Genomic DNA, 12944 nt, shown 5'->3' on the forward strand with positions numbered 1-12944 from the left:
AATAGCAACACATGCATGCTCAAGTAGGATTCAAGTCTGTTGAATGAGGTGTTTTTGTGGCTTTCAGGTCGAACAAAATGTTTTAATTAAATAATAAAAGAGAAAGCGATGCACAACAGGCTGTCGTGCGCTTCAGCCAGCTTCATCATTCATTCCGTCCACATCGCCGTGTACTGTACGGCGGCGAAATAAATGTCAATATTCAATTTAACTAGTGCACATTTGTCAAATGGGCTCAGGCGGCTCAGCTGTCACATACGCGAAGACATTTATCAGCGACCTGGACGGCCACCGTTACCGCGCGGCCACCTCCTCTGCACAAATAAACCCCCCCTGTGCTCTCATGTGTCGATGAAATGTGGACATTATTTACCTTCACGCGTTAATTTAGTCCGCCTTGTCCTCCGCCGGAGGTGAATCTGTGGCGGCGTCTCCCGCTCCTGTTGCCCGGCCTGGGTCGCTCGTCAGCCGGCGTGTAGGTGCTCGCGGTCAGCAGCAGCGTGCGGGTCTCTCCGGCTCCGGTGGTGCTCGCCTTGCAGAGAGAGACGCGGTCATACGCATAGCGTCGGAGCGGATCTGAATCAGGTAGGAAGGAGGGAGGGAGGAGGGAGGAGGGAGCAGGGGGGGGGGGGGGGTGCGAGGAGAGCGCGAGAGCGAGATAAAGAGAGAGAGCGAGAGATTTGAAAGCGGCCGTGTTGAGTCGCTGTACCGAGGTTAAACGGAGAGCAAATAACGCGCGCACTGCACGCATGCGCGCGGAATAGAGAGCGCGAGACGTTTTTATAAACAAACAGCAATTAACAACAAGATGCTAATAAATACAGTCATTGAACGAGGAGTAAAGAAAGTTTATTAAATGCTGAACACTTGACAACATGAGAGCACTTTACACTTTGAGTATAGAATTACCGAGCATTGATTTATAAATTAAAATCCATTAATATCAAGAGGCTTATTTTCATTAAGGCACTACCTGCAGACAAAAGCACTGCCTCTTAGTGACTTGCAAAAAAAAATACAAATACACACACTGACATGTTGTCTTTATGGGCCAAGTTAGCACTGACTTTAAACTATTTCCTGAGTGTTTCTTCTTGGTATTGTTGACTTCACCGGGACAGTTGCTTTCTATATGTTGCATTTGTTGCACTCCAGTTGCACAGAGAGTGGCAGGTTGCACAGAGAGTGGCAGGTTGCACAGAGAGTGGCAGGTGCTGTTGCACTGAATTGGGTTAATTGCTTGAAGAATGACAGTCAAACCGAATTGCTGCTCGACAATTGGGTTAACAAGCTTTAAACACGGCACCTCGAGGTCCATTTATTAGCCGTAATTGAGTTTTTGATGATATCACATCACGATCTTCATCAGCACATTGAGTTTGCCCAGTTGTCATGGAAACCATTTCTTTCTCAGGACTTCAGGTTGGCTTAAAATAAAAATCTGTGTTGAGACACAACAAGGGGAACCAAGATACATATTGAATGGTCCAACTTTCTTTCTAACATTTGTTGTGAAATGTCACCTGCCTCTTAAAATCGTACAAACAAGATTAGTTTGGCGGGAGGCCACACAACTCTTCAGAATGAATAAAACAGCTTATGGTCCACACTGGCGAGAAGGTGCATTCAAATCTGATGGCTTTTTATAGTTTGATTTTGCATGTGAGGGATACAAACTGCTCGCTGTGACAAAAACACTCCTCTTGCAGGCAATATGCATTTCAAACTTCTGTCCAGACATGCTCTCAAAGCGTGTTCACACACACACACACACACACACACACACACACACACACACACACACACACACACACACACACACACACACACACACACACACACACATCTGTGCTTCCGCTCTCTTAAATCTTGACCTGCAGACCTAATTTGAGCTCAGATTTCAAGCTCACTCAATAGAGTTGCTGTTAAGGGAAGTCCACAGCTAACAGAGAGCGAGAGATGGCGCTCCATTAGAAACGGTAGAGAGACATCCACATTAATAAGGGCGAGAGAGGCAGACACACAGCAGACACACTGGCACCGCTCACTGCAATAGTAATTTGTTTACAGTTGATTAAATATTCATGCTGAATTAGCTGTGAGCTCGCCAACAGTCACTTCATTTACATTGTGTGTGTGTGTGTGTGTGTGTGTGTGTGTGCGCATGTGTGTGTGTCCTTCTCCGCCCGTATTTGTGTTTTGTCAGCCCGTAAGTGACGGCCCCTGGCGTGGATGAAGGCAGACACGTGCACGATAACAGGCACACACACACACACACACACACCTGCTGGATTCCCCCGCCGATCAGGTGACAGTGTTACTGTATTCAGCCCTTTCCTCTGGTTGCCCTTGACAACGGTGGGAATGAAGAGCTGAAGGATGCTTGGGAGGAGGGAGGGAGGGAGGGAGGGAGGATGACCAGGGGTGACAATTGCACCTGAACAGTATACACTTAGTAAAGATCACATGCATGTCTGCAGGCTCTTTTTCAATTCAATTATTATTTTCTCAATTTGCTTATGAAATGTCCAAAAGATTGTGAAAAATGTCATCTTGGTTTACCCAGAGTCCAAAATGACGTCTTCAGGTGTCTCGTTTTGTCCCAAAAAAGTCCAAATATATGGAGTTTACACCGATATAAAATACAGAACAGCTGCAAATCCTCACATTGAAGAGGCTCAATCGACTATTGTATTATTGGAGCAATCATTCACCTCTAATGACACACACATGGTGAAAGTTAATCACTTTAACTTCATTTCTATCAATGGTTTTGTTTATTGTTATACCTCAGCAAGAGTTAAATCAAGTGTCATCATTTAATGTGCCCACAAAACCAAATAAATCGCTATAATCTTGGGAAAGAAACACACACACACACACACACACACACACACACACACACACACAGTATAAATACACACCTCCTCCTCCATGCTCTCCCAGGGAGCTGTTCACAGGTTGTCAGATGTCCTCTCTTCCCCATCTAAGCGCTGCACAGCGGGAGCCGCAATCATCGCTGAGCAATAAAAGAAACGGATAACAAAGAGATAATTAACGGCGACATGTTACGTATCAAACCGAGAGCAAATTACTGCACCGTCATTATCCATCATGCAAATACGGACGTACTGTCGCACATCCTGTACTAATCTTTCCCCAGCAGCCGCCGTATTTATCTCTTTAATAACGTGCCGCCAACACGTTGCAGATATGGCTTCTGCTTTTAGTGATTGCACTTGTTAAACTGCTGTTTGCAGGGAAAATACAGATTATTCAGGAGTTCTTTGAATGCAACACTTTTTGTCATACAGCTCGTTTTTTACCAGGTCCATATTGAGAAGTTTTTAGTTGCATGTATGTGTTTATAAACCTCTTTTTCTTTATTAATGAGTCTGATTGATCCACCCATTACAACATGACATTATTGGTGGAGACGATCAATAGAGCGTGGGATCAATCTTCTTATCTAACTCTCTGCAAGAAAGCGATTAAACATCTTTGAATGTCGAACTACTGGTTTCAGGTCTAATCCGTCTAAATCATTATCATAAAACTCATCTTCATACCCTCTGGTGCTGAGAGACAAACTCAGTGACACAGGGAAATGTTCTAATCCCAGTCATTCATGTTCCACACACACACACACACACACACACACACACACACACACACACACACACACACACACACACACACACACACACACACACACACACACACACACACACACACACACACACAGTATACTTATTCTCAATTTGAATCTAAATGTAATTTAAAAGGATGCAACAAATCCAAAAATTAAATATCCCAAAATAAAATCTGACTATAATACAGTCATTATTCTGAATAAAAGTCAGACTTGATCATATTTACAGGGGCAGAAGTATGGTGGTAGAATGAGTCTGCGTTGTTATTGGGATCTCGTGCTATCAGATGATGTTTACTTCATCAAGGTCGAGTGAGGATTTAACTGCATCCCTAATAATGTAACAAAACCCACATATTTGGGCTGCAAAATATTAAGTTTTTTGAATTGACAATTACATTTAACTGATAAAAACACTCAAAATGACCATATTTCCCCCAAAGATTGAGAATAAAAAAACTATTTCGAACAACAAAAAGAGGAAGACTAAATGTGACTTCAGCCGGACTTTAATTGTTTTAGAAATGATCTCATGAGACACTGAAGGTTCACAGACTTGGCAAAATGTGCTTTCAAAAGGTCGTAAAAGGTCTCTAATGGGTCAGGGGAACATTATTTCAGCTGATCTGGAATCGACCCGGAGCGTATTGATCGGGTAATTAAAGGAGTTGAGGAGATAAATGAAAGGATGAACGCTGCAGCAGTTAATTCCACTAATCTGGGATCAAGGTTGTCACACTGGATCCTGTGTCTTTAACAGTCCGTGCCGTGCGTTTATATATATACACACCGTCTCCTGCTCTGTCAATGTATGCACCATGTGTTACTATGCTGCCACCTAGTGATTTATTCGTCCATTAAAAAAAACAAAAAGATGCAGAAAATGAACCTGGAGAGAGCAGGAACAGCAGCAGTGCAACTTCTGGAACAGAAAAAGAGGAATTGAAAAGGCAGAGGAGTTATTGGAGGCTTGATAAGCAGAGATGAAGTCAAACCATAAGCGGTTTAAGTGCATCAATTATTAAGTGTCGTCTGCGATCTCCCTTTTGATCAATGAGAGCGGCTAATCACTGGTAACGCTAATGAGGCGAGGGATGGCAGGAGGGCTGGGAAAGAGAGATGTGGAGCAGCAGGCGAGGAAGAGATAGACTTGGATGGGGGTGAGACGGTTCAGAGAGGTAGACCAAGTAGAGAGGATGAAGGAGAGATTAAAAGGAGAAGATGGTGTCATGATGTTTATCCAGCATCAGGATTACAGTGATTTGATCATTCTCTTGACTATCAAATGGGAAAATGAGCAAAAAACTAATTATTGCATATTGTAAAGACTGATTTAATATACAAATGTGTTTCTTTTTCTGATATCTAATACATTTTAACAATTTGAGTTTGAAAATCCATTTGCTATTGGACACATCTAAGCAAACACTCTTAAAATAGCAACATTGTGCGAGTCTGTCACTCATTTGAGGATATCGTCCAATCCCTAATTGACGGTCCTTACTGTGGAGAAAAGAGAAGAAATAAAGACAGAAAAAGAACCGAACATGGATGTAGAGAGACAAAGAAAGAGGAGAAAGGCTAGTGCCTGCGTCCTACTGAGCTGTAAACCCCACCCCATGGTGTACATACATCAGGAACATCTGAGTCATCTGCCATTATAATCTACACTAATGCAGCAGGCTTGCTTTGAACCGCCTCAAGTGACAGACTGATCGCCAACCTTTTAATAGCTTTGACTGAACATTACAGGTGAACACGGGGAGGACAGATTACAGGCGAGTGCTCTGCCTGGCGGAGACAATTTAGAGGTCAAAAGCGAGCGAGCACAGATGGACATAACGCCGCACGGAGATGCACACAAGTGGAAAAACAAAGAGGCCATTGTGCGTGTGATTGGCCCCGGCTCTTCGCCGTATTGGTTTCCATGAGAACACAAGAGCAAGTGAGCGAACAGGTGGTAACCTCAAAGAGCCACAGCAACACATCCTGTTGGCTTTTACAACCAGGCTGTACACACGCAACGCAAACACAGAGCTGCTAATGAAGACACATGCTGGGACGAGTTTACAAACACACACACACACACACACACACACCATCATTGTCTGTCTGTCACCGCTACTGAGAAGCTAATACACTGTACTATACGAGAACTACAAGTATACTTCAAGCAGTAGTACTAGTAGTAGTATTGGTTGCAGCCAAGGGTGGCAAGATCACCAGTTCTGCATTACATGTCAGACCTGGTGGCACCAAGGCGGGGGTCCTTTCCACAACGGCCCTTTGCTCAAGTGACGTCACTAGCATAACCAACACCCTCTCACTTCCAACTCGCCACATTCAGACACTTGGTCACGACCACTTGGCGTCACTTTACGTGCAAGGTAGTCCGATAGACGCTTAAATAAGTCAACGTTGGGAATAACCAATGCAAGATGATACATCTCAGGATCAGACTGACATACAACAGGATTTTTGTTCAGTAAATGTCATTGGATTGCTAATAATGGGACACTCTTCCCTCCCCGTCCTCTCTCCAGGGATCTCAGTCGGCTAATGGAGCCTGAACAGCGTCCCTGAAGCTGTTGGGACTCAAGTATCATGCAAGGCACTTGAGTAAATCTTTTAGGATGCACGGCTTGAAATGAAGTACCATCTCATCCATCACCTGGGCCACTTTACTGCTCCAGCGGGATCCATCGTCTGTGAATCTAAAGAATGAATTCAACACAAAAGCCGAGGAGGAAACATCGGTCCCCAAAACTACCAGCGTCAACACGAACCCCGACGTCTTTCTAACCACCACGACGTCTGGGTGCCCAAAGAATAACCAAACCTTAACCACAACAGTTCCACATCAGAAAATCGGGTTTTCACGATGTCGGTTTGAAAGCCACCAACAAATGATGTCGTGTCGATAGGGGGCAGATCAATAGCGTCCTTTTAAAACATGTTTTACATTTAATCTACATGGCCAAAAGTGTGTGGACACATACAAATCTTAATGCCACAGCTTCCAACTCTTCTTCTTCTTCCAACACGACAGCCAGCCGTTTGTGTTTGTGGTTCGTCACACGAGAAGATGATGTACTTGAGGGTCTGAATCATCAGTACCTGACATCACAATTTTTTAAAATGTCCACTTGTTTATTTCTGACAGATATCAGATGTTATGTGGCTCACATCTCAGTCTGTGGATGAGTCACAGAGGAGATAACTAAGCTGGACGTCCTTCTCGCATACAAACGCAACCAAAAAGGCTGCGGGCATCTGAATTCTTTGACACCCACTCAAAGTCATTAATGCAATAAAAAGTCAAACTTATACTAATGGGAATATTATAAAATGCATCAGCTATGTTGCTTTCAAGAGACAGTTGCCATGGTTACATTTTAAAAGTCAAATAATGAAGTACAGGTTTTTTTGGGGGGAATTAAACTCTTCAGCGTTTAGTGTTATACAACTTTCAAAAAGGTAGCACAGCAGTAGGTGTACTGAACTGTTCATGCATCTGTGTTATGTAACCTGTGGGGTGTGTGTGTGTGTGTGTGTGTGTGTGTACCTCCACATTGTACACACCAATTAGCAGAGTGAGAAAGTTGATAATTAAAACCGCAGCTCGTATAATGTACAGCATCCACTGCAGGAACAGCTGGAACGTTACGCAAGACACAACTGTTTTGTATTGTAGGTGTGTAGGTGTGTGTGTGTGTGTGTGTAGGTGCACAAAGGCATGTGTGAGCAGAAAAACTGTGGGAGATCACACCTTCCTACACAGACGCTCTCATGGACAAACAGTTATATAGGGAGAGGCGCCGAACAAAACGGACAGAAATGGAGAGAAAAACAGGGTAAAGATCGACACGACGTGCTGAATATCAACTCTCTGCGTATTGATTTTTAGATTTCTTTCCATTTGGGACGCATTTGTTGGCTGAAATCAGTTCTAAAAGAGGACAAATCCATATCCACAAAATATTGAGTGAAATGCACAAGCTCATTTTAAGATTCTTCAGCCACATTAAGCTATAAACATAAGAGGTAATAAAAATGTGCAGTAATGAGGCTAAAATCTTAATTCAGGATCAATTTGGTGGCTTTCCACCAGCTGCACAAAGACATCTGTTGTGGCCGCACTATCCATCGTGTTGTTGCCGTGTCTGTGGAAAGCTGAACCACATGAATCCACAATGCACGATGGTAGTCGTCTACAGAGTTCAGCGATGGCATTCCTGTGCTAATACAGTCGGCGTAAATGCAACTGTATGGCCTTTAGAGATCAATGCCTTTAGAAATAGCAGCTGCTGTCTGTTTACATGTCGGGCGCATCGATTAGCAGCAAAGAGAGCGTGTGTGAGTGAAGAGAAATAGCTCTGGTCAATACTGGACACAGGCTCGGGGTAAAGAGTCATTAAATTCAATCCAACAAACAGGTTTTAAAGAATGTAGAAATGGGATTTGCTACATATACGACTCTACTTGTATTGAATGGAGACATCTTGGGCCACATGGAGGGGGAAATGTGAAATGAAGTATTAATTCCTAATACTTAATATGTCGTTATAATGTCGTTTCAGGACATTCATAGTTTGCACGAGCAGGCGACAGACCTCCAGTTACACACATTTATGTCATCTGACACGTAGCTTTGATTTTGAGGAAATACAGACACACACACACACACATACCGACACACACTGCCCTCTTCGATCAGCGTCAAAGCTGTTCATGCTATGAATTAGAAGAGTGTGCTATTTTTACTTGACACCCCCGTGTGGCTCTCAAGTCGCCCATGTTAACAGTAATATGGACTGACAGGTGTGTGTGTGTGTGTGTGTGCGTCCGTGCGTTGTTTCAGACAGCAGTGGTGTGGCACAATGGGGTCCTGACCCACAGCTGCTCACAGTGACAACAGCCTGTCGGATTGCATCTCTGTTTGGCGGGCGGTGACACACACACACACACACACACACACACACACACGATTTTGATTGGGATGGTATTTTGACGAGGGAAAAACTGACTTTTTGTAATGGCCTTACAGGAATAAATGAAGCGGCTAACCCTAACCCTATTTATGTTGACTATAACGCAGTACATTGACTTTAATCCTCACATCATAATTCAGTATTTCTTCAGACCAAACATAATTCTCTGATATGTTTACGTGTGTTGTGCTTCTTTGCAGCCGCTCTGTGTGGTGTATCCTGGCAGTCACCGTCTGTAAGTAGGTCTCCCCTTTTATTTATAGCCGTTATTCTGTCGTTATTGTATTTTCAGAGGCATTATTGTATTGCTGCCTCTTATTTTTTATTTATCTCCTTTTATGTCTCCTTTATTATCCTCTGTCCATTTCCATCCTGCTCTTTTTATGTTCCGTCCTGAGAGCAATGTCTTTCTCAATAACTCCCCTCATATCCCAGTCTTCCCTTTCCTCCCTATGTCAGCGTTACACACACACACATCTCTACACGCACGCACACACACTGTTGGGTTTCCTGTCTGCATCTTGCCTGGTGACAAAACACCACAGCAGCTCTCTGCGGGAAACTCCTTCAGACACATCACTCACACAGACAAATCTTGCTACTTGTCTCAACAGGAACTGACTGGAATAGTAGTACCTCCAGGCATGTAGACATGAGTGTGTGTATGTGTGGTGTGTGTGTGTGTGTGTGTGTGTGTGTGTGTGTATACAGTATGTCACTGGGCTTGGCATGAGTTCCTTTATTTCTGCTCACCGACCTGTTTCTGACTAAATGCTCTCAAACCCCTTTGACAAAAATTAAGCTGCACATTGACAAAAGTGTGTGTGTGTGTGTGTGTGTGTGTGTGTGTGTGTGTGTGTGTGTGTGTGTGTGTGTGTGTGTGTGTGTGTGTGTGTGTGTGTGTGTTTTAATGCTCACAGTGCTCTCGTGCAGATTGGTCCTCTGGTGTGCTTTCCCTGGAGGAGGTTGGCAGGAGGTCCATGCTGGGATGTCTGACACCTCTGCCGGCTGCACGGCTCCTGCTCGACACACAAAGATACTTCACATTGTTATTGTTCATTTTCCATTTTGTTAAATAAATCTTGAGTTAACGTCACGTGTGGCCTCCTCCTCTTCATCCTTCCCTTGAGCTGTGCTGTGACATTTAGCATTAATGAATCACAGAATAGGCCGACAGCACACGAGTTCCTCCTCAAGGCTCTATGAAATTTATGGCAATCTTTCTTTGGAGTGTGCGCCTTCAGTTCATTCTCCACAGTACTCAGAAAAGGTCAAAAAAGGCTTTACAACCGGAGGCCAAGTGGATATTTAACACAGTTTCTCCTCATGGGTTAAAAAAAATGGAGCTGAATTAATTGATTTGTCAATCATGTGAAACTTTTTTGATAAATTAATGATTCAAGTCATTTTTCAAACCAGTTTTTTCTGCACAGCTGTGAGTATTCGCTGCTTTTCTTGGTTTTAAGTGACAGTAAATTGAACATATTTTGTGTTTTGAACTGCTGGCTGGATATAAGAAGCTACTTTAAGATGACATTAGCATATTAATCAACAATGAAAAGGCCTAGTGAGTGAATTAGATATGGTATACTGTATATATTGGTCAATAATTCTGCATATGTGTGTTGTGTAGTCTCACAATAATTAAGGCTACCTCTGTATGTGTTAAATGTGTTCATCTTTAACAACAGTGCAAACATCCCACATGTTCTGGCTCTTTGCTAAGATGTAAATATGACATCACTTCCTTCCTTTTCCTCAGACGAGTAAAAGCTTACATGGTGCCAAAACGATAATTAGTCCTTAAAATATCACAAAATAAAAGCAGAAGGTGTGTGTGAGCAAACAATGGAGACAAACTAAAAGGAAAAGGTGGAGGATTGACAGACTGATGGGCTTTCCCAGCCTGACAGAGGAGTGATGAGGACAATCTAGATGGGTCCAGAGGTGGGAGGCCATCTGGTGACTGAGCGGACCAGACAGGAGCTCCTACAGCTGGCCAGCATCTGGTCACTGTGCCCCCCTGGACTCCATCCAGAGGACCTCAGCCAGAGACTGGAGGGAAATCACTGACATGCCTGGGTCTGAGTCCAAACTGCTGGGACTCATGGATGGAAGGAAGGATATAGCTGGTGGAAAGAACAAGAGTGGAAGCCAGGATTGCAGGGCATGTTGCACTTTGAAGACAGATGGCCAGAAGGAGCGAGCAAGGGAGGAACAAAGTCAACGCATGAAAGTAGCAAGACTTAAAAACATAACTTTTAAGCCTAAAATACACTAAATTCTGACCAGATGTTCCATCACCAGTGTCTTAATGCTTTCTTAAAATCTAGACAAACATTTGGACAACTTTAATTTGAAGTATGTACTCTTGAAACAGGACGTTGGTGTGAGCCAACATTGAAATTCAGCTGAAGCTCTTCCAGATGATTTATAACCTCAACATCTTTTCCCACTAGGGAAAAAGAAATCCCAAAAACGCATTTTCTGGATTGTTTTGCATCAATAGATGTTTTGATTTATGGTTTTCTTTAATGATCTATGGTGGTTTCATTGGTTACCATCCTCAGGTACACCTACGAACACCATGAGACTGAACAGCTGTCACAAGTAGCGACCAGCCTGATGGTTGGTTGCACATTGGAGGTCCATCAGTCGGCAGCTTTAAAGCAATTAAGCAGAACATAACAGTAATATAAGGCAGTGGTTCCCAAATGGTGTGCCGTGAGACAAATCCCGGTGTGCCGTGGGATTTTGAAACAATTAGGCCTATTGCATTTGACTGTACACAAGGTTATGAATGATTTTTTATTTACTTCAGTTTTTCCCCTATGTTTAGTGCTCTGCGGGGTGCTGCCTGGGAAGCAGAGCTCCGCCCTTCGCGAAGCAGAGGAGAGAATGTAAATACGCAAAGCAACTGAGTCGTGCACACAAATGAGATAAATGACAAGCGTTTAGTATATTTAATAAAAGAGTTGTGAATATATATATATAAAAAAAAAAAAAATCCTTCACTGTCCCTCGTCGTTCTTCATCCCTCGTCCGGCGTGCGTGCGTCCTCATCCCTCGACCGGCGTGCGTGTGTGCGTCCACATCCCTCGTCGTTCCTCATCCCTCGTCATTCCTCATCCCTCGCCATTTCTCATCCCTTGTCCAGCATGCGTCCTCGTCGGAGGAGAAGTCTTCCCTCCTTCAGTTTACAGAAAGTCTAAAGCAGAATCTGCAGGAGAAGGAGCAGAAGAGGCAGGAGCAGTCAACCCTCCTTCAGGAAACTGAACATTTTAAGCAGAATCTATAGGAGCAAGAGCAGGAGTTGTTCCTCATCCCTCGTCGTTCCTCATCCCTCGTCGTTCCTCATCCCTCGTCGTTCCTCATCCCTCGCCGTTCCTCATCCTACGTCGTCCCTCGTCGTTCCTCATCCCTCGCCGTCCCTTATCGTTCCTCATCGCTTGCAGTCCCTCATCGTTCCTCATCCCTTGTTCGGCGTGCGTGCGTGTGTTCCTCATCCCTCGTCGTTCCTCATCCCTCGCAGTCCCTCGTCCCTCACCGTCCCTCATCGTTCCTCATCCCTTGTCCGGCGTGCGTCCTCATCATCGTCGGAGGAGAAGTCTTCCGTCCCATCAGTTTACAGAAAGTCTAAAGCAGAATCTTCAGGAGAAGGAGCAGAAGAGGCAGGAGCAGTCAACCCTCCTTCAGGACACTGAACATTTTAAGCAGAATCTATTAGGAGCAAGAGCAGGAGTCGTTCCTCATCTCTCATCCCTCGCAGTCCCTCGTCCCTCGCCGTCCCTCATTGTTGCTCATCCCTTGTCCGGCGTGCGTGAGTGCATCCTCATCGTCGTCGGAGGAGAAGTCTTCCCTCCTTCAGTTTACAGAAAGTCTAAAGCAGAAGAGCAGAAGAGGCAGGAGAAGTCAACCCTCCTTCAGGCCACTGAACATTTTAAGCAGAATCTATTAGGAGCAAGATCAGGAGCAAGATCATCCCTCATCCCTCGACATCCCGTCGTCCCTCGCCGTCCCTCATCGTTCCTCATCCCTTGTTCGGCGTGTGTGCGTGTGTCCTCATCCCTCGTTGTTCCTCATCCCTCATTGTTCCTCATCCCTCGCCGTCCCTCATCCCTTGTCCGGCGTGCGTCCTCATCCCTCGTCGTCGGAGAAGTCTTCCCTCCTTCAGTTTACAGAAAGTCTAAAGCAGAATCTTCAGGAGAAGGAGCAGAAGAGGCAGGAGAAGTCAACCCTCCTTCAGGACAATGAACATTTTAAGTGGCATCTATTTGGACCAGGAGCTCATCCCTTTACCG

General features: G+C 44.4%; 1 protein-coding gene and 1 long non-coding RNA gene across 2 annotated transcripts in view; one reads left to right on the plus strand and one right to left on the minus strand.

Moving 5' to 3' along the window:
- The window catches only part of si:dkey-172j4.3 (diacylglycerol kinase eta), a 48242-nt gene extending 47731 nt beyond the window's left edge, over window positions 1-511 (minus strand). Inside the window, exon 1 of the mRNA XM_029454808.1 lies at window positions 374-511. The gene's annotated coding sequence lies outside the window, so the exon portion shown is untranslated. The remainder of the gene's footprint in view (window positions 1-373) is intronic.
- LOC115023665 (uncharacterized) lies at window positions 450-9727 on the plus strand. Its single transcript, XR_003834028.1, has 3 exons — window positions 450-585; window positions 8514-8886; window positions 9564-9727. It is a non-coding gene; the product is annotated as an uncharacterized LOC115023665 (long non-coding RNA).
- The last annotated feature ends 3217 nt before the right edge of the window (window positions 9728-12944 follow it).

The sequence above is a fragment of the Cottoperca gobio genome, chromosome 18 (assembly GCF_900634415.1).
Source record: "Cottoperca gobio chromosome 18, fCotGob3.1, whole genome shotgun sequence".
In the NCBI taxonomy this organism is placed as follows: domain Eukaryota; kingdom Metazoa; phylum Chordata; class Actinopteri; order Perciformes; family Bovichtidae; genus Cottoperca; species Cottoperca gobio.